General features: G+C 45.2%; 1 protein-coding gene across 8 annotated transcripts in view; it reads right to left on the bottom strand.

The window, feature by feature from the left end:
* Positions 1–17,514, bottom strand: part of SYT16 (synaptotagmin 16) — a 295,384-nt gene extending 277,870 nt beyond the window's left edge. For 3 of the 8 annotated variants that reach the window (XM_084982978.1, XM_084982990.1, XM_084983008.1), the window contains exon 1: positions 17,341–17,514. The gene's annotated coding sequence lies outside the window, so the exon portion shown is untranslated. Of the gene's footprint in view, positions 1–16,937; positions 17,058–17,340 lie in introns of those variants that run through there. The other 5 variants (XM_084982989.1, XM_084982974.1, XM_084982993.1 and 2 more) reach the window with 2 other exon arrangements.
* Between the last annotated feature and the right edge of the window lie 4,413 nt (positions 17,515–21,927).

Raw genomic sequence — 21,927 nt, 5'->3', positions numbered from 1 at the left:
AAGATCCATAAGCCATGGATTCTATCTCCAAATTGTCTATTACATCTGTGTATTCACCACACACTGCTGGGCTCAGCCCCCGAAAACCTCTTGCATGGCTTAGTCAGACAACAGCTAACTCATCTCCCCTTCCCCTGCCCGGCTCGCCGTCTCCCCCCCACTCCTTACCTGATTACCTTTCACAGGGCTCCATCCCAGGTTAATTACAGTTTCTCAAACAGGAGTGGAAAAGGCATAAGTGCAGTCAGCCCAGAGGGACTGGCTCATCTCCCTAAGTAAGCCTGTGGGGATCGAATGCAATAGTTGATGGACTGCAACGTGTTGGGCTAAAAGGTAAATTGAATCTCTCTTAGTCAATGAGCTGCTCTGGGATTAGGCTCCAGTCCAGCTCACCTGTACTCACACCCCCTATAAATCCCCCATGCCCATCCCCCACCACCCCTGCACTCTCCCACTTGTGCTCCTGCAGCCCCACTGCTCAGAGGTACAGCAACTCCCTTTGTCTGCTTTGCAGGCCCAGCTAAAATGTCACCTCCTGCCATAATTCTCCCAGTAGTGGAGCTACTGTCATTTTTATCCTCCAGCACTCCCACACAGCTCTGAGCCTGCCCTTCTCCCAGGCTCCATACCCATTTCCATTATGGAATGATTGTGAGGTCATCTTTACACTGCGGGAGTCCAGTAAGTGCTTGGCCTCTGGCAGAAACTCAATAAACAAATATCTTTGCAGCAGTGAGGGTTGACTCAAGTGAAGAGATGATTTTGCCCTGCAGTGGCCTTGGGCCTGTTGCCTACACCAGACACAGCGGAGCTGGATGATTTAGTGTGGTATCCATTTGTGCTTTCTTTGCAGTGACTGCTATTGGCACTTTTCCACCCCCTCTCTAGAAGGTCCACAACTGTCTGCTGGGAGTTCTGGACTCCTCGGCCAGGGTCACAGGAGACTAAAATGGTTGTGTACACTGCTGGATCATGAATGGAAGTTGCAAGGTAACCACAAAATTTCCCATCCAGACAGCGGTTTGCAGAAGAGAGTTGATGCCAAAGGGAAAGGAATGAATTCGAGGGACTGTACTCTGTCAGAAACTCATGCCCTATTTCCACTGTGCCTGGGTGGGTGGTGGTGGTGGGGGAGGGTTACCCCAGAAAGCCAATGTGTGGATGGACACACGCATTGTCTCCCAGAGTGGCTAATGGTATGAACAGCTGGGAGCAGCCTGCCTAGCTTCTGTCGATGTCTTTGGCTTTAGCATACCCAACTGCACAACTATCATGACAGAGCCAACTGTGGACATCCAAAAGCTGTGGCCCTGCATTAGCTTGGGATTCTTATAAGATGCCTTGGAAAAGGAGTTCCCATCATGGATCAGTGGTTAATGGACACGACTAGTATCCCCTGGCCTTCTTCAGTGGGTTAAAGACCCAGTGTTGCCAGTGAGCTGTGGCATAGGTCTCGGATGCAGCTCAGATCCTGCATTGCTATGGCTGTGGAGTGGGCCAGTGGCTACAGATCCCATTCAACCCCTAGCCTGGGAACCTCCATATGCCACAGGCACAGCCCTTAAAAAAGACAAAAAAAAAATCCCCTGGAATGGGCAAAGTTACTTCAGTAATGTCAGAGATTGGATTTTCCCTCCAAGGGGCCACTGATTCAATGTAATTTAGAAATAAAAGAACGCGACATAATGTTGTGATCTAAAACTGATACCTACTACACAATGCTCATTCAAATGCCCATAAAAATTACAGAATCCCTCAGTGCATCCTTGAAACAGCTTTGGGACATAACACTGGCCCATTCTTACTTTGAACACACATTATTGCTATTTCGCAGGCAATGACATTCCTTGCACATATCTATCTGCTTAAAAGTATTATAAAGTCTTCTTTTAACATATGCTGTGACATGTCTCTTTAAATCATACTTGGTTCGCAGAGCCAAAGGCAGACATAATTCAGGATGGCCAATTCCAGCTTTGCAAGATACTGGGATCCAGGAAGGACACCGACATCTGGAGAAGAGCAGTTCTCAGGAATGGCCACAAGGTGGCAGAGTGGCTCTGTACAGCAGAAGCCTATCCTCAGCATGGAACAGTTCTGTAATGCCAGGAGACACTAAAAGAGGACAGCTGGAAAGCCTGTTCCTAGAGGACTTCTCTTCTGAGGAATTTATCCTCACATTATTAATACCCCTGTTTTATAGAGGGTGGGCCTCCATAAGGCTTCATGAGGCCTGAGCAGCTTTCAAATCCTGAGCCCCCTGTCTAAGGATCAGCCTCTCCCACTGGCACAGGAACAGTACCTGTGACCAGATCTGGCCGTGCCTGCTGACACAAAGTTACCATTCAACAGAGGTCTAACTTGAAGCCCCCTCGATCCTGAGGCCCTGATCAAACCTCCCAAGAGGAAGAAAGGAAAGACAAGCTAAATGAGTGGCAAACATTTCAGCAAAGCAGGCTCAGCTGCCTCGGCGGCAGGACACTGGCCTTTCAGTTACGGGAGCCCACAGTCTTCAAACCACTTCCCCAACTCCCATCAGTGTGAGTTAGTGTCCGTTCTGCAGGAAAGTTTGGAAAATCCATAGATGCAGCCAGAAAATTGCTGTGAGCTCATGAGAGAAAATAAAGACCTAACTGGATGTTAATTTGAGGCTACAAGGGAACTTACTCAAAGAAACTTAGAAGATGCTAATGAAAGAAATGAGGACAGAGATAAATAAATGGAATACATGTTAGTTGTGGCTGAGAGCACAAACAGGCTTGTTCCCTAGCACTCTCACCTGGTTTTGTAAGCTGCCCACTACTCTTAGAGTAGCTGAGTGGGCTCTATTGTCTGCAGTAAAAACCCTGGTTATGGAGTTCCCGTCGTGGCACAGTGGTTGACGAATCCGACTAGGAACTATGAGGTTGTGGGTTCGATCCCTGGCCTCACTCAGTGGGTTAAGGATCCGGCATTGCCGTGAGCTGTGGTGTAGGTTGCAGACGCGGCTCTGGCGTAGGCTGGTGGCTACAGCTCCGATTAGACCCCTAGCCTGGGAACCTCCATATGCCACAGAAGCAGCCCTAGAAATGGTAAAAAGACCAAAAAAAAAAAACCAAACCTCTGGTTATTACAGAAGACAGGGAAACACATGGAATTGCTAAATCACTCTGCAGGGAAAAAAAGATAATCAGAGGAAGAAAAGGGGGAAAATGAGAACTCAAAGGAATGGCTAAAGTATTTTGGAGTAGGCATATCCAAGATTCAAAGCCGCTTGTGTTACTTCTATCACCCCAAACCATCCATCCATCTTCAACATTCAAACGTCTTTCAAGTGAATGAACTGCATGTGTTTATGTGCATTAAGGAAAATGGATTCGGTTCCTCCTCTGTGTCAGTGAAGCGTAGACAGCAGAGCATCCACCAGCAGTAAGACTGCAGCAAGCAAGAGGCACTTTGAAGCAGGAAGGAGGAGCTGGATGAGACTGTGATAAATCAGCCCCCAGGAATTCGACTTCTGTGATTTGTATGAAGGAGGACGTGGGAGCAAAGAGCCTGAGTTGATCTCCTAGTTCCACAAGGACAAGCTGCTTCTTGCCCAGCTGTTCTCAAACTTGGCTATATCAGAACAATCTGGAAGGCTGATTCCAACAACGCTGAGCTCTGCAGGTTTATCACTCGGGAGGTCTGAGGGAAGGTCTGATAACTGACATGTTTAACAAGTTTGATGTGATGTCAGTGCTGCTGTTCCAGTGACCATACCTTGTAAACCACTGTTTCAGACCCCACTAAGAAGGTGTCCCTAAGCTGGGTCATAGGATACACTGAGAGAGACAGGATACATGTCCCTGAGCCAGGTGGAGAATAGCTTTGTTAGGTTATCTACCATCTGCATCTGGGTTTTGTAGGAAAGTTTTGTTACATTGTGTTATCGATGCACTGCTGACAAGCATACAAATTGGCACGATCTCCCTGAAGAGAAATTTGGCAACATCAAAATATCAAATGAGTACATCCTTTGACTCAGCAGTTCCACATGCAGAAGTAAATCATAAGATAGTATAAAAAGATAATTTATGGCAGTATTTTTCCCTTTTTTTCTTTTCTTTTTACAGCCACACCTGCAACATATGGAGATTCCCAGGCTAGGGACTGAAAGGGAGCTGCAGCCACGGCAGCGTGGGATCCAAGCCACATCTGCAACCTATACAACAGTTCACAGCAATGCTGGATCCTTAACCTGCTGAGCAAGGCCAGGGATGGAACTTGCATCCTCACAGAGACTATATTGGGTTCTTAACCCGCTGACCCACAACAGGAACTCCCATGGCAATATTTTTCTTTCACTTGTCCATGAAAAGCTGGTTGACCAAAAATAAACATTAAACACTCACCATCCCTGAGACAACGTTCACAATGTAATACTTAGTGAAAAGACAGCTTAATATAGTGCCTCTTAACTATATTTTGTGCCATTCAAAGTTCCAGTCTACTAACTGATTTTTAACATCCGTGAATATAAATCAACATGCTGCCTCCTTCACTGAAAATCTTTTGTCATAGCTAATAAGGTAATAATTCTCTTAATCTCAGTATTATCCCATGCTTAACAGGGATAAAAACTGGGATTTATAAAAGGCATGCTTCCTTAAGGCCTTAATGAAACTAGAACAAGTTTTTTGAAAACAGAAAGATACGACCAAACACATGTTCAGTTTTACAGGGAGGCTGGGCTACATGGCCTCCTATGTTAATACAGCCAACATCATACACCTTTTTCAAATAATGGGTAACTGGAATACAGCAATGGGTTTAATAGTTCCAAAAGAGAAAAAAGCAGGGCACCAAGTAGTATTTATATGCCCATAACTGGAAATATGGGTTTATGCATGGTTATCTACACCAAATGAGATTCAGGACTCCCCGCCATGTGGTGTACAAAACTGAAGTGGCTGCATCCCTCCCACCACAGACACATGAAAGCTCCAGATTAAACATAACCAGTAAGCTAGACTTAATTCCACACATGCACTCCAAAGAACAAATATCCCCCAGGTTTCAAAAATCAAACAAACGCAAAGCCAAAGCCTCAGCAATCCACTGGGGTTTTGGTCTCAGATTGGGGATGATGACCCCACACAAGGATGAAGAACAGGCACTGAAACTCCATCCAGAACTTCCTGCCAAAAAGCAGCCCAGGACACCTTGAGAAACACTCTTCTGAGGAAAAAAAAAAAAATACGGCTATACAGAGCCTGCTTCTTAGCCCAAAGAATGGGCCAACATATTGCTGAGTACCCCAGACCTTGAGTTTAAAAAAAATCACCCACGAAAAATGGGAATTCTAAGCTCACACAAGGTGTGGGGTCTACTTTTTTTTCTCCATGCCTAAGAACACAGATGTGTTCCTAATATAAAAAGTGATCCAAGACCACTGAAATCCCTAGGGCTCCAGTAAACACAACAGGAAAATCTTTATCCTTAGCAACTCTTTCACAGGGCTTACAGGAAACTCTCACTAAAGATAAACTACCAAAATTAAATATCACAGACCACATGAGGAAACGAATCACCACGAGAGTGAATCAGCAGGCGCCAAAATTGACACACCAAGAAGCACAGACAATAGACTACAAAAGAATCTTGTTTTTAAATAACTTAGAAGCCATAATGCAGGAATAAGATATTACAGGAAAAAAATAGATTTTTTTAAGTAACCAAATAAGAATTTTACAAATGAAAACTATTATCACTGGAATGAAAAAATGCTCATTAGGTTAGACAGCACACTAGATCTAAGTTTAAGACAACCGCTGAAGTGGAAAACCAATCTGAGGAAATTAAGAGATGGGGAAAGGGAGGAAGAAAAGAGAAAGAATATGACTGAATGAGTGGTTAACAATACAAAACAGAAAGAAAAACTTCAACAAAAGTCAGTCTAATAAGGTCTAAAAAAAAAAAAAAAAGTGGGGGCAGATAGAAGTGATGCTTACAGGAGATAAAGCTGGAGTCCCCATCGTGGCTCAGAGGAAACAAATCTGACTAGCATACATGAAGATGTAGGTTCAATCCCTGGCCTCGCTCAGTGGGTTAAGGATCCAGCATTGCTGTGAGCTATAGTGTAGGTCGCAAATGAAGCTTGGATCTGGTGTTGCTGCGGCTGTGGCACAGTCTGGCAGCTAGAGCTCTGATTTGACCCCCAGCCTGGGAACCTCCATATGCTATGGGGGCTGCCCTAAAAAGAGAGAGAGAGATAAAGCTCCAAGAAAAACTGCTCTCTGTGTCTCAGAGTTTCTCAACCCAGACTATTGACATTTGGGGCCAGGAAATGCCTGTTGTCAGGGGCCTGTTTTCTATTTAGCAGCATCCCTGGCCTCTACCCACTAGGTGTCAGTAACAACCTTCCCGTCGTGAGACCAAAAAAATGCCCTCAGACACAGTCAGATAGCACCTGAGGGGCCTATCTTCCCAAGTGAGAAAGGCTCTCTCTAGCCAAAGGACCTGAAAGAGAATAGCCTAGAGGACAGAGCCTTTTTGAATATGTCTTTTGGAATATGCCTCGCCTACTCTAGGCAAACACCCTGAAAGAACCGCCTCCCTTCACCTCCTCCCCAAGGCCAAGGGGACTTTCAGGGTGTTTGCCTAGAGTAGGCGAGGCATATTCCAAAAGACATATTCAAAAAGGCTCTGTCCTCTAGGCTATTCTCTTTCAGGTCCTTTGGCTAGAGAGAGCCTTTCTCAGTTGTTCCACACTAGCTGAGCAGAGGCAGCCCACATCCCCTTCCAACCAGGCACTGCAAGGATGGGGGCAGGTCAAGCCCCATGGTTCATCAGTAAGGAACTCCAAGACACCTTTTTAAGAAAATAATCTCACTCTCCCTTATATTCCCTTTATACAGATGGATTGTATCAAATAAAAACAGAAATGCTTGCTTGGGGTTCTAATTCAATTTATAAAGACCAGAATAGTCTTGTTCTTGATTACAAGCAGCCAGTGACTCTGGTTACAGCTCTTTTACTGTAGAATAGCTTTCGGGTGAAACATAACAACCAAAAATCAAAGTGTTCTGAGTTTCAAGAAAGAGACATGGAATCCAAATCAATACTTTCCATTAGGCAAACCTCTTGAGAAAAGTGTCATTCTCTAAGCTCCATGAGTCAATAATTTTAAAGCAAGAACTCAACCAGCAGTTGGTCATGACACAGAACCACGCTGTCAGGTAGTCAGACACTGTCCAGTTTCCAGGTAACCTTCACCCTCTTACTAAGTCAAAAAAACAATGATTTGAAATGTATAAAATCATTTGAAAGAGCATACAATACAAGTAGGTAAAGGCTTAAACTTTAAATAACCTCTTCTCATGAAATGCCTCACACACTAGCGGAAGCCTTAATAAAATCCGTTGGCCCCTGTGAGAGAACAGTGTCTCTTGTTTTTCTCACTCTGTGTTCTTCAACTCTAAACCCAAATTTCACAGCTTTGTCCAGACTTCTTTTCATTTTTAACCCCCCTTTGAGTATTTCAATTTTTATAGATTTGTAATAGCTTTCATAAAATGAATTCACAAAGCCTGCAGCCTTCTGCTTATTCAAGGCTCCCTGCAGCAGCATCTCATTCAGACTCAACTTCCCCAGTCAGAGCTCAAAGGCCAAAGCTTACCCTTCTCTGCTCCCCTCCCACCACCCTCCTGCCTACAGCACATCAGCTCTGGTGGGATGGAGGAATACAAATTCTTTTCTGAGCAAGGCAATTATCATTTCAGATTTGTGCCATCCCCACATTATCTAAAATTTTAAAGAGGAATGTGATATTCCAAACAAACATGCAGTTGACAATGTAGATACAAAAGTTTCAAGGGAGTACAGCAGCAGAATCTCAGACGGTCCTCAACCATCCCCACCTCCAAGTATTTACACCCTTCTTTAATCTCCTCATCTTTTTTTTTTTTTTTTTTTTTTTTTTTTTGCTTTTTAGGGCCACACTTGGGGCATATGGACATTCCCAGGCTAGCAAACGAAATGGAGCTGTAGCTGCCAGCCTATGCCACAGCCACACCAGATCTGAGCCGTGTCTATGACCTACACCACAGCTCACAGCAACACAATATCCCTGACCCACTGAGCGAGGCCAGGGATCAAACCCACATCCTCAGAGAGACAACACCAGGTTCTTAACCCACTGAGCCACAATGGGAACTCCTAATCCCTTCCTTTTGAGCTTAGACAGAATCTATAATTTGATTCTAATAGAACACAGCAGAGATTTTAATACCTGTCTTGCTGGGAGGCTCTGTGCACTGCCAGCTTTGATGAACTGGTCATACTGGGGAGGCTCACGTGTTAAGGAACTAAGAATGGCCCCCAGCAAGAGCCAGTCAGTCATCTCATAAGCCTGAGTCTCGTCAGGGTCTGAGTCTGGCCCCACCACCTGAGCTTGAAAGGGGCTCCTTCCCCAGTTAAGCCTCAGCCCTTCCTTCAGATGAGAACCCATGTGCTTGACACCTTATCTGCAGCCTTGAAGACTTCTGACTTCCAGAAGCCCTGCCTGGATTCCTGACCTACAGAGCTGTGAGAAGAAAACTATGTGTTGTTTTGAGCCACTGAGTTTGTTGTAATTTGTTCCTCAGAAACAGATAGCAAACACAGGGAGAGCACAAAGAAAAAAATGACATACATAGCTATAATTATGATGGTAATTATCAGCACTGAAATCTAACAGTTGATTTTATGCAAATAGACCTGTTAGAGAAAACCACTGCCATGCACCTAAAAAGCCTAAGGAAAGGTTGGTAGGGGCTAGGGTTGACGTCCATCTCCTCCCAGGAGGGAGGGAGGGGAGGACTGATTGAAGGCTACCTAGCTTCTCAGGGCTCTGCAAACCTGACATTGACAGAGCCAATGTGTCTCAGCCAAAACACAAAGGAATAGTGAAACCAAAGGAAAACATTAATTGGTAGATGAAATTGGAGCATGAGCTGGGAAGCAGAGAAATCTGGACCTTGGAGATGGGCAGGTGGAAGGATTTCCCAGGGCAGGAGCATGAAACAGAGAAAGGCTACTCTCAGAACCCGGATAGCCAAGGTCAGAGCCAGCTAGAGACAGCGGGCAGATAAGGTCATCATACAGGGACATTACTAGAAGATTAAGCCTTTTTAAAGTTCAATAATAGGACTACTAGCAATTTCCCCAGGCTTCTCATCATCATTAGACAGGCTGTTATCAGACTTCAGAGCCAGGAAGGTATCAAACTCTGAGGACACCCTGGAGCAACATCCACAGTGCTACACCCATCAGTCACAACCACAGGAGGAGCAAGCCACAAAGCTCAGAGGGACCACTGATTGCCGAGGAGTAGAGAGCATCCCCAGAATCCTCCTGCATCTTCAAAGAGGCAATTGTCAGAGCCCCTCTAAGAGCCCAGCCCTGAAAGCTCCCAGGTTGTTAAATGCCTTGTGTGGTCACGTGCACCACAAGCCCATGCCACACTCACACATGTGCAAAAGATGAGCATCAGAGAAGAACACATCATGATTAACACTTCTATTTAAAATCTGCACCTTTGGGTAATTTCTCCTAGAGTCTCTTCCCTGAAGTCTTATGTTTCTAAACAGATAATCTGGTCCTCATTTTTTATTCTTCACAAGGAAAAATGCAATCAATGACTGGGAACCCCATTTCTGAAGGTCAGATTGTACTTATAACATAAGGTACGTATTGTGGGAAGGAGGCTATAGGGCTCAAGGAGACAAACAATTATTTAATGGCTACTGTGTGCACAATCTCAGTTAATCCTTGCCACCCCTCAGAGTGGAATAAGACAAAGCCTCCAGGAAGTTCAACAACTTCCCCAAGGTTACTCATCCAGTGAGAGGCAGGGCCAGAGCTCAAAATGTGGGCATCTCTGAAATCCAGCCTGTGCTTTCTTCCATTATCCCATACTGAGTTCATCAATCTGTTGTAATTTCTATTGAGCTAAATCAATTGAAAATCTAATTTTGGAGTTCCCATCGTGGTGCAGCAGAAATGAATCTGACTAGGAACCATGAGGTTGCAGGTTCAATCCCTGCCCTTGCTCAGTGGGTTAAGGATCCGGCAATGCCGTGAGCTGTTGTGTAGGTCGCAGACGCAGCTCGGATCCCGAGTTGCTGTGGCACTGGCCTAGGCTGGCAGCTATAGCTCCGATCATACCCCTGGCCTGGGAACCTCCATATGCCACGGGTGCAGATCTAAAAAGGAGAAAAAACAAAAAAAAAATTAGAAGAAAAATCTAATTTTGATTGGTAATAGATTCTGGTTAAAATAGTATGCAAATACACTCGTATGGAAGCCAGGGAAGTCTTTGCATAGGGTAGATAAAATCATAATATGTCTCAACCTTTGCTCCACTGTAAGTCAAACTACAAAATGTGACTTAGTGCATTTCCAAAATTAAAATACTCAAAAATATTATTCTTTGGCAATAAGAAAATTGAACATAAAGGGACGGTATCTACACACAAATTTAAACTGCCTAGAATCAGTGGGGCATAGTCCCCCAATGGAAGGATAACAGGTGCACATAAGGATTTCACTGGCAATATGTGTACAAATACCTTCCTAATTTATTGGGAAGAGCTGCCAATCAGTTTTACTATCATTTTAACATATAGATCATCAGTGTTAAATGGCATAACGGGCATGTTTTTACCAATCCATAATGCTAAATAATAGTAATTAATTCCTAAATGTTATCCTAATGACCTAAAAGAACAAATGTCATTCAAGTCTACCCACACTCAGGAGGTTCACTTCTCCCAAGAGATCTGGCCCATTTCTATTATGAAACATGAGAAAGCTCAGTCAAGCAAAAAGCTTCATTGGGCCTACTAAACCAAAGGTACCAAGCTAAAATTACAGCTTATGGAATTCTACTCAAGTAGTATGAGATTAGTCTGACTTTCAGAATGTTCCATCGGGATAACAGTGAACAAGAAAATAGGTACTGAATACTGTCTCCATATCCACTTGTATGTTTTCTTCGGGAATTTAATTCTTGGTTTAAAAACAGGAGGAGGAGTCAGGAAAACAAAACCAGAATAAGCAGCTTCTCAGACTCTTTCTTCTACACCATTTATAATTACCGAGGCTTCCTCAGCTTTTCAAACTCAGAACAAATGCACAACCCATACATGGCAACTCCGTGTGTTTCTCAGAACTCTGGTTACCATCCTGCAACACTAACGACTTCTCAATGCTGTCATCTCTTATTGAAGAATTGCTACTTTTCTTAAATGCAATAGAAGCATGGGGATTATGGGAGGGAAGAGTATGCACAGAGGCACACTGAACATCAATGGTTAAAATAACATAATGTCTTGGAATTGCTTTCAAAATAGCACCTCAAAAAATGTGTGTTTGGGGGAGGGTGGTAAATGCAGTAAGATTGGCCAAATGCTGACAATTTTTCAAGCTGGTTTACCTGAGTCATGGGGTTCATCACACTCCTCTCTCCTCTTTCATATGTACATGAAATTCTCCATAACAAAAAGTTTTGTGAGCATTATCATCTCAAACTGGAATTAAGAGTCCAGAATTAAGAGTCTTTCAAGGAGTTCCCATCATGGTGCAGCAGAAACAAATCTGACTGGGAACCATGAGGTTGAGGGTTCGATCCCTGGCCTCGCTCAGTGGGTTAAGGATCAGGTGTTGCCATGAGCTCAGCTTGGATTGCAGACTTAGCTTGGATCCTGTGTTGCTGTGGCTGTGGTGTAGGCTGACAGCTGTAGCTCCGATTGGACCCCTAGCCTGGGAACTTCCATATGCCACGGGTGTGGCCCTAAAAAACCAAAAAAAAAAAAAAAAAAAAAAAAAAAAAAGTCTTTCAATATTATTTCTTTCAGACAGCAGACCACAGGGCCTAGAATTACAGATCAGCATCCCAGTGCTGTCATTTCGAATTTATAGAAGAATTGCAAGATTAGTAGAAAGAACTCCTAGATTCACCAAATGTTAAGATTTGGCACATTGTATCTCCTTTCTTGTATAACACACATCTACACACACATGCACACAAATACACAAACGTTTTTCTCCTAAACCATCTGAGATTTAGTTGCAGACACCATGTCTCCTTACCTCTAAGGACTCCAATTTCACCGAGGAGACATTCTCTTCTAAACTGCATAAAAACATCCTATTTAGGGGATTTTAAATTGATACAAGGCTATTATCCAACATATAATCCACGTTCAAATTTCACCAATTATCCCCATACTGTCCTCTGTAGCATTTTTTTCCCTGATTTGGGTCTGATCCAAAACCATCTATTGCATTTATTTGTCTCTTTAGTCTCCTTCAATCTGGAACAGTGCCTCGGGCATCCTTCATGACACTGACTTTTGAGAAATGTCTCCAAATTCGGGTTTGTCTGATATTTCCTCCTGATTAGAACCACGTTATGCATTTGCGTCACAAGCGGCCCTGTATCCTCGGTGCTTCAAATCAGAAAACACAGGATACCAGTTTGCCCCATTACTAGTTATGTTAACCTTGATGGTTTGGTTAAGATAGTGAAGCCACTGTAAAATTACCATTTCTCCTTTGCATTAGTAAGTAATCTATGGGGAAATTCTCCAAGAATGTAAATATCCTGGCCTTCAAGTTTTCACACAACAGTTTAGCATCCATGATGATTCCTATATGAATCAGGTGCTACTATGATGTAGTAGTCATTTTCTAACTCTCTTTGTCTATATTTTTAGTTGGCATCATTTGGAAGCTTTTTAATAATTATTACAATAGACACAATTTTACTGAAGAATTTGAGTCCTGAAAAAGGACTCAAAACTTAAAGTCAGGCGATGTTCAGAGTTCCTGTTGTGGCTCAGGGAAAACGAATCTTACCAGCACCCGTGAGCACCTAGGTTCGATCCCTGGCCTCAATCAGTGGGTTAAGGATCCAGAGTTGCCCTGAACTGTGGTGTAGGTTGCTATCTTGTGTTGCTGTGGCTTGTATCTTGTGTTGCTGTGGCTGTGGTGTAGGCCAGTGGCTACAGCTCTGATTGGACCCCTAGCCTGGGACCTCCATGTGCCACAGGTGTGGCCCTAAAAAGATAAAAAAAAAAAAAAATCAATTTTCTCTTAAATTCTAAACATCCTAAGTCCTCAACATCTTGAGTGACTGTTTGGCAGAGGTTCCTAATCTTTACCTTCTTAGGGCCTCAAGTTGATTTTCCCTTCCCTGTTCTCGCTCCCTTCTCTCCTCCAGGATTAAGCACAGAGTGGAAACTGTTGATGGGATAAGTAGGATGGGGAAGCAGGAAATTGCAGGCTGCTAACCAGGGAGCATCGGGAGGCATGGCCTGTGGGGTAGCAGCAATCAGTCTGTGGATGGATCCGGCCAAAATCAAATAAGAGCGACCAGTACACCAGGAGCAACGAGATGGAGACCAGATGTTTCCGTGATGAAGCCAAATATTCATCTACAACAGTCCCAAAGACCCATAATGGCCCAAGATTTACAAGACATACCATAGTTACCTGTTTCCAACACTGCCCAAATATGCCTGGCTCTTCCAGAAATTATGCTTATCAATAGGCTACAGTGACTTCAACAATAAAGACTCATAAGAAGTATTAATAATGCAGCAAATGACAAAAACGGAAGAAATCACCTGGAATACCTGTTAATGAGAAAATCGAGCAACGGGTCAAATATCTACTAAGAATTACCACTTGATATCATAACCAGGCTGCCAACAGGGTGGTTTTGGGTTTTTTCCCAATTGCTTCAACCTTTTAAAGATCTTACAAAGTTGAATTATCCAAGTAAAAATATGAGTAGCCCAAGCAGAATGTAAACACCTCAGAGATCCTTGCCACTTCACTGTAACTCACTGAAAACCAAGGTGAGGCTCAGATTCCCCACTCTTCCTCTGGTATCTGCCTCAAACAGCAGGATGTCCACACAGAAGGATATTTTCTTTCTACTTGTTATATTCTTTTTGGTGAACATTATAAGTTGCCAGGCAAATATTTTTTAAAATCTCTGTATTTTATCTACATTTACATACCACATTCATAAAGAAGGTCCTTCTGGATTCTTTCCAGAAATGACTGGAGAGGATTCAGGTTTTGCTGAGCTTTAGAACAAATTTTTGTCTCAAGGGGAAATTTCTTGGGGTATAAAAATAGAGAAAGCAGTCAGCTATAGCCCTCAGGCAACACCGCCTGGGCTTGATACATGTTTGTGAGGCCATGTACTTGCCAAGCAATGACAGCACTGAAGAAGTGACTGTCATTCTCTGCATGTACTGTCTCTCACCTGTCATTCCCATACCTAAAGAGAAGGACAGGGAGCAGGGTGGCTTCAGCATCACCTGGAGCTTGATAGAAACATAAATTCTCAGGCTACAAGCCAGATTTACTGAATCACAGACCCCGGGAATAGAGATTTTCAGGGAATTTTTCATTTCCCTAGTAGGGACACATAGTAAGCCTCTCACACTATTTTGGTTTTTTTGTTTGTTTGGTTTTTGGTTTTTCGGCCCACGCCTAAGGCATGTGGAAATTTCCAGGCCAGGGATCAAACCCACACGCCACAGCAGCAGCCTGAGCTGCTGCAGTGTAGTGCCAGATCCTTACCCCACTGCACCACAAGGGAACTCCTCTCACATTACTTTGCATAGGAACAAAGATGAACTAATTATCCTCTATGCTTTGGAAACCTTTCAGAGTTTCAGCCTCATGCCAGTTGAAAATGAACATAATTAGGAACACCTAAAAATCAGTTGAAGAGTTTGAGCTGGTTGAATTTCATTACAACGTTTTCTTTTTCTTTTTCTTTTCTTTTTTTTTTTTTTTTTTTTTTTTTTTTGGTCTTTTTGTCCTTTTTTTTAGGGCTGCAACCGAGGCACACAGAGTTTCCTAGGCTTGGGGTATGATGGGAGCTTTAGCTGTCAGCCTATGCCAGTGCCACAGCAACGCAGGATGAGAGCCTCGTCTGCGACCTGCACCACAGCTCAAGGCAACACCAGATCCTTAACCCACTGAGCAAGGCCAGGGATAGAACCCTCAATCTCATGGTTCCTAGGTGGATCCGTTTCCTCTGGGCCCTGAAGGGAACTCCACAATTTTTTCCATAAACAAACAAAACCAATGGGCTAAAGTTTGATTTTTCAGTAGAGCTGAAAATACCATGTAAGGATGTAGAAGAAACATTTTTCTAAATAAATTGGGTAGAGCATGGCCAATTGTTTCTCTCGGATACCAAATGTATCATATCTTAAATATAAGAAAATGAATAATGGAACACTGTCCCAGTGCTTTTGTAAGATGAAAAAAAAATTGCCTATAGATACTTCAAGCCCCTATGCCTTTGTTTTTCTTTTCTTTTTTTTTTTAATTTTATTGGAGAATAGTTGCTTTACAATGTTGTGTTGGTTTCAGGCATACAGTGAAGTGATTCAGCTATTTATTTTCATTCTTTTTCAGATTCTTTCCCCATATAGGTTATTATAGAATATTGACTGGAGTTCCTTGTGCTGTATAGTAGGTCCTTGCTGTTATCTGTCTTAGAGTTGTGTGTATATGTTAATCCCAAACTCCTAATTTATCCCTCCCCCCTTGCCTTTGTTTTTCTTAAGAAATATAAGGCCAATTATAATTATTTTCCTCTTTGTTGAGTCTTATTTTAATAAAAGCTGAAATCCATAATTTATTTTCCTCGACAGAAAAAAAGAGAGAGCATGAGGTAAAGTTTTTAAAAATGAGCAGAGAAAAAGAGAGGCTTGGCCTAGATGAGCCAAATCTATTATAAACACCTCTTCTCAAATTTTTCATTGAAAAAGGGGGAGAGGATGTTGGTATCTTCATCCATATAAACTGATGGCAAAGAGAAAGGGCAACCGCCCTGCAATAACAGCCAACTCTGTGTTTATCCCAGTGCAGGAGATGTGACAGCTTGTCCTGACTTTAAAGATAAAGCAACTGAAGACATCTGCCATGGTCCCACAGAAGTGAATTTGAAAGATTGAAAATACAGGTGTGTTTGGCTACAAAACCCAAGCTCTCTGAACTATAGCAAAGCTGGGTTCTTTGCGGGGATGGTAGTTTAAGAGAAAAAGAATAATAAATTACTGCAGAAATTTTGACCCCATCTTTGTCCCTTCTCACCTCTCAAAAATGCCTACTAAAGGGCCTCTCTAGCCAGTATACCATTCACTCACTCATCAAGTCCCTCACATGCGCCAGGTCTGTGCTGCTCAGACATAACACCTCCTACAAGGTAGGTGTGCAGCAGGTGTGACCAGTGGTTTTACTCTTACCTCCCTTTGAGGTTCCATTAACACGTATCCAGCTTCCCATACACGTAACTTAACCAGCCTTCATAGACGTGACTCCATTTCCCAAAGGACTGAGCCAAGAAAGCAGTGGTGCCAAGATGCCAAAAGAAGGCCAACCCGGCGCCTTCCAACATGTCCATTCAGTAGTTTTAACCTGACACGTCCGTCCACATACTCATCTCGTCACCGTCCACGGTGACCAGCCACTGTCTTGGCCGCTGGGAACATGTCCCGGGAGGGGCCCCGGGGCGGCCCAGTAGTCAAGCCACCTTTATGCCCAGAAGTCGAGCTTGCAAACCCAACCCAGAAGCCGAGTTGAACCTTGAACTCAGCGCGAAAAGCTCGCGGTGCCTGGGTGGCTTAACTCCCTGAAGGCCGGCCCTGGACCCGGGGACACCCCCCCCACCCCGCGAAGGGCTTCGATGGCAGGCCCCGAGGCATCGCGCGTCCCCTCCACCCCAGCGCCCGCCGTCCTTCTGCCACATCCCTCGCGGACCGGCGGCCAGAGCCACCTGCGCCTCCCCAGTCCTGCCGGGTAACACAAGGTGATGGGCAGAGGGATTAGTGGGCACCGGGCCGCGGCTCCCGCAAGCCTGGCACAAAGGCGGGCGTCGGGAAGAGGAAAACTTCCCGCACCTGGGTCCCGCGGCCTCCCGCTCCGGGCCTCCGCCGCCGGAGGGCACTTACTGTCGGTCGCCATGGTCCGGCGGAGGGCTGCCGGGCTGCCGCCGGCGCCTGGGATACCGGCGCCCAACCGGGCCGGCGCGCTCCTCGCCAGGCCCCGCGCGCTCGGGGGCCGCGCCGCGCACAGCCCCTCCCGCCGCGCGCCCCCGCAGCGCCGCCGCCACTGGCCCAGCTGCCCTGCCCACGCTGCGAGCGCCCAGCCCCGCGGGCAGAGCGGCCCAAGACCCCGCGCCCCGCGGCTGACCCTCTCCTCTCCGCCCCTCCCGTAGACCGTGAATGCAGCCGCTGGGAAAAACGCTCTTGGCCACGCTCCTTTTCCACTCTCTTCTGTGCTACGTCCCTGTTTTTGTCTCACCTTTTCCAGGGTCCTCATCCCTGCTTCGACCTTCGTGCCTGCGGTTTGGGACCTAGAGTCGGTGGGTCCCAGCCGCTGGAAGGAGCAAAGCAGGAAGAGTTGAGAGTGGGAGGTGACGCTCAGCCAGGTGCAGGACATTAATCTCCAGGCGCCAAGAGAACTCCTGGGAAAACTGCCCAACAGCATCCTGGTAGCTTCCAGCGGTCTTGTGCTCGCTGGTGTTTGGTCTCCGATGTGAAACGAGTGTCTGACACACAGTAGGGTCTCAGTAAATATCTGTTGAGGTGAGGATGGATGGCTATATAACAGAGGCCCATGGGTATATATGAATGATTGAATAAATGTCCAACTAACTGGATGCGGGGGCATGAGTAACTGATTGACAGACAACGGAGCCAAACCCAGCTTTACAGCTGACTGTGAGTGGACTCTTGAGTAAGCAGATGAGCCTAAAGGAGTGAGCCAGTGAATGAATTCCGCGCCTCACAGGCCCTTCCTGATTCAGGAGGGCTCTGAGCTGAAACCACCCGTGAGAGTTGTATTTATGGTCTTGAAGTCCAGGATCCTATTTCTGATGGACTCTCGGTATGTGAGATCCCCATATCCATTATGTAAAGAATCAAATAACTCAAACATAAAGCATAGGACAGCGATTTCCTTCTTATAGACATATCTGTTTGATGCATTTGGGGAAGCACCCTCAGCACCATCAGTAGGGATCCTCCCATCCCCGGGCTAGGCTTAAGAAGACACTGGAGTAAGGAGAGGCAGACCAGGAAGCAAGCAGGGGACAGGCCAGACATCCTCTCTGATCACTGTGGAGTACAGATGAGGGAGACACTGATATTCTGCTTGGCCTCCATCCACATCCAGAGCCAGGATATCTGCAGTGGGGTGAGGAGCATTGTGTTGTGTTTGATTCTGTGTGTTTCACACAGGTGATTCTGAAGCATGCTTCTACTTAACCATATTTGACTTTCATACCATCCATCTGCGGTCAGCTCGAAAGCAAAAAGGGAAATAGATTAGATGGAGAACAGTAGTAAAAAGAGGATTCAAGGTGAACCCGGAGTTTTGACCCTGTGGGAGGTTCACAAATCAGGAGTTTAAGCTGGTTTGAGGAGGAAGATGGTGATTTGGGCCTGGACTCATTTGAAAGGTCGATAGAACATTTGTAAGGTTGCTTAATTTTTTTTTGCTTTGTTTTTTAGGGCTGCACCTTCGGCATATGGAGGTTCCCAGACTAGTGGTCAAATCGGAGTTACAGCTGCCAGGCTACGCCACAGCCACAGCAACACCAGATCCAAGCCACATCTGTGACCTACACCACAGCTCACGGCAACACTTGATCCTTAACCCGAGCAAGGATAGGATTGAACCTACATCCTCATAGATCCTAGTCGGGTTCATTAACCACTGAGCCACAAAGGGAACACCAGCTTCTTTATTCATTAATTCAACCTACTTGTCTCATTCAGAAAGGAAAAATCATAAAGTACAGGTTTAATAATCATTTTCTGAAGGACTGATCAGTTTGAAAGCATGTTTATTAACCTGGAGCCAGATGTCAGATGACAAGGGGTTAAGTAATAAGTACATCTTCCAAGCGGAGCAGCCCTCGGTGTAGATAATTCTCTCCAAAAGTTTGGCGGTACAGGGAATGAGAAATTGAGAAAGCGAGCAGGGGTGAAGTGAGACTGGTTTTTTGGTTTTATTTTTTAAGATAGAGGACTATTTGGAAGGAAATATATTTCTGTCCATATATTCAAATATATGTAAAAGGAATAAGTTCACTCTTAAGTTAACTTACTGGCCCAAGTCTGTATTCCACCTATTGTGAGGAAGCTTGATTTACGTCAGTTGGGAGTGAAGTCCATCAATTCAGAGGCAATTCAGAGGCTTCCCTCCCCACTTTTCATGGAGGTTGTATCCATGTTTGGAGGAAAGTTTTGGATAGCGTCGCAGATGTGAAAAGGTATCTGAGAATCAACAATACTTCAATAAAACTTTCAAAAATGAAAAAAAAAAAAAAAAAAGGGACGTCTGGCCCTCAGGTACCACCTCCTCCCTGTGAGGGACCATTTGTCTGGATTTCAGAGCTCATCAGATCTCCCTGATCCGGAACATGCCCCAGTTATCCGTCCATGACTGTGGCAGCCACTGCTTGGTCCTCTCACCCACACCCAAAGCCTCTCTGGGTTGGTCTTTTTCTCCTTGAATTTCCCCATTGATCTTGAGGGGAAGGAGGGCCAGGTGGCCATGCCATTCTGGGTAAACATGTAAATCTGGGCAGGAGCCTGAGGCCTTTTCTCACCCCATCATTCCTTTGTCATCTTTCTCTTCCTGTGGTGATCGAGAAGCACCCCTCACGGCTTGCCAACAAACCAGATGTTAAGTATGATGTCAGACAGAGGACCCCTTAAGTTCCCAATCCACCTGGAAGTTCTACTGGTCACCCACTGGTCCTGTCTTTTCTCTAAGAAAATGAAAGGAATGAATGAAGGATGTTTTCAATTACATACAACTGCATAAGGGTGGCTTCAATAGTAGGAACATAGGATTATCTCACAGAACAAGGAATGCAAGGTGGGTGGTCCTAAGGTTAGTTTAGCATCTCAGGAATGTCACTGGAAACTCAGACTGCTCCCATCTTCCTACTCTGCCATTGTCAGGCTTTTGGCAGCAGCTCCCCTTCATGATCACAAGGAGATACAAGCTCAGACGCTCACATGATACCTTTCCAAAGGAGGGGGGAGGGGTACCCTTCTCATCTCTCTCTCTCTGCCATCAGTGATGGCAATCTTTGTACAAGATCCCTCCATCAACTCTAGTTGTAATGGGAGTTCCCATTGTGGCTCATCGGAAATGAATCTGACCAGTATCCATGAGGATGCAGGTTCAATCCCTGGCCTTGCTCAGTGGGTTAAGGATCTGGCATTGCTGTGGCTCTGGAGTAGGCCCGCAGCTGTAGCTACAATTCAACCCCTGACCTGGGAAGCTCCATATGCCTTGGGTGCAACCCTAAAAAAGCAAAAAAAAAAAAAAAACCAAACAAACAAACTCTAGCTGTAAAAAATGGAGACTGGGGAAGCACATGTTATTTTCAGCTTCCATGACACGAGGTGGGTTCCACCAGCGAGGAAGAATGGGGTAGGAAAGGACTGTCCACACCTGCCCTTGTCTTCTCACACCCTCAGCAGAATCCCACCTAAGTGCCCTCTTAGATGACCCTGCTCTCTCTGTGGCCAAGAAAAATCTGTCTCCTAAAGGGCTGGAAAAATGACTGTTAAAACATCCTATATTCTTGTAAATCTGTGCCTTGTACATGGACCTTAGCTTTGGAAATTCAAAAGCTAAGATTTTGGCCCCTTTGGTTCTGTACACAACCTAGGCCACAGATGCCAAGGTCTAATTAGAGATAGGGAAATCCACAAGGTACATGAAGTTACATAAAAGGAGTGAAAACTACCTAAGCCCCTTTCAAACTGGGATTCCATTCCACATCCAAGGGAAGGAGGAGGAGCCATTGCAGAGGAAGCATCTGAACTAGAGACAGAGGAAGGCATAGGTTTTGGATGAAAGAGTTGCTGGCAGGAGCTCCCACTGTGGCATGATGGGATCGACATCATCTTGGAAGTGCTGGGATGTGGGTTCAATCCCTGGTCTGGCACAATGGGTTAAGGATCCAGCATTGCTGCAGCTGTGGCCTTAGGCCACGACTACAGCTGGGATCTGATCCCTAGCTCAGGAACTCCATATGGCTTAGGGCAGTCAAAAATGGGAAGAAAAAAAAAAAAAAAAAAAAGGCTGGCATTACCTGCAAACGCAGTTTCACTTGGGAGAGAAAGACTCATCTTTGGTCTCAGAAACTTATGTTGCAGAGAGGCTGATGGAGATGGCTCAGTAGCACAGTGGCTAGCGCGGTGGACTTCTAGTGATGGAGAGGGGCCAATGACGCAAAAGGGTTTTGTGGTTGGAAGAGGGAGGCTGAGAGAGTGCAGGCTCTGTGGCCCTAGAGCTAGGCCAGTGGGAAAGGCTCCTCTGTCAGGAAAGTGGGAGGGAACCCATGCTGATGCAGTTCCAGTCCAGAGTGGTGGCCACCTGGAATTAGACCTTGGGAGCCCACAAGGTAAAGCGGCCATGTGGAGGCTCTCACCAGCACTGTTGGGGAAAGCAGGGGATGTGAAGGAGATGGACTGTGAAGGAAGATTAAAAAGAGGGGGAATTGGAGGTCCCTGTGCCCCTGCCCCAGCTAGCCAGCCCAGGGCTCAGAGGATTGCAGGGACAAGTGAAGTCACCGCAGGAATGAGCAGGGGCTGGGAGAACACAGAGGCCCAGACTTGGTGACCCTGAAGATGACAAGGAGAACAAGCTCAGATGGTCTGGGAGAATGGTTGCTCTTGGGGCTCTATACATATAAGGGAGGTCAGGGCAGGAAAAGTACAGGACCATTCAATTCTTCACAAGAGGCTTTAGCTAAAGTTATGATGCTCAGGGCTTTGCCGTAATTGTAATGCAAATATCACCATCCCCACTACTTGAGTTCACTTCCAGAATAAGGAAGGACAAATACCTCTTAAACACACT

Source organism: Sus scrofa, chromosome 1 (genome assembly GCF_054392235.1).
Source record: "Sus scrofa isolate SSC_HxYL_T2T_F1_AM1 chromosome 1, Sscrofa_HxYL_maternal_Yorkshire_Landrace_v2.0, whole genome shotgun sequence".
Lineage (NCBI taxonomy): Eukaryota > Metazoa > Chordata > Mammalia > Artiodactyla > Suidae > Sus > Sus scrofa.
This window is presented reverse-complemented; position numbering and strand designations above follow the sequence as displayed.